The following is a 611-nucleotide window of genomic DNA, read 5'->3' as shown; positions in this document are numbered from 1 at the left end:
CACAATAATGTCACAGGCCCTCTCAGGTGTTACCCTGAGGTGACGTAGGCACTGAAAACGTGCTTTCAACAGGCCTATGGTCATTTCCACCCAGGCTCTTGTTCTGCAGTGTGCCACATTAAAGTGCTGCTGGGGCCCTACTTCAGGTTCTGGGTAAGGGGTCATTAGTGTGGGCTGGCATGGGTAACCCCTATCTCCCAGCAGAAAGCCATCAATCTCTCCCATAAGAAAGTTCACATCACTTTAGTGCTGCATAGAAGTGCTCCTGTAAGTGTGTAGTGCATGCATTGAAATAAAAGTATAGGGCATACATGTACTTACCACATTTCAGCCTGTTACTTAGGGTTGACTCACAATATATTCGTGAGTCATGAACAGAGCCGGGCCACTTGGCCTCCGCATTTGAAAAGAACAACACATGCCACAATAATGTCACAGGCCCTCTCAGGTGTTACCCTGAGGTGACGTAGGCACTGAAAACGTGCTTTCAACAGGCCTATGGTCATTTCCACCCAGGCTCTTGTTCTGCAGTGTGCCACATTAAAGTGCTGCTGGGGCCCTACTGCAGGTTCTGGGTAAGGGGTCATCAGTGTGGGCTGGCATGGGTAACC

This window comes from Monopterus albus, unplaced genomic scaffold (genome assembly GCF_001952655.1).
Source record: "Monopterus albus unplaced genomic scaffold, M_albus_1.0 scaffold140.1, whole genome shotgun sequence".
NCBI lineage: Eukaryota > Metazoa > Chordata > Actinopteri > Synbranchiformes > Synbranchidae > Monopterus > Monopterus albus.
The sequence above is the reverse complement of the archived record's forward strand: the minus strand, read 5'-3'. Positions refer to the sequence as shown.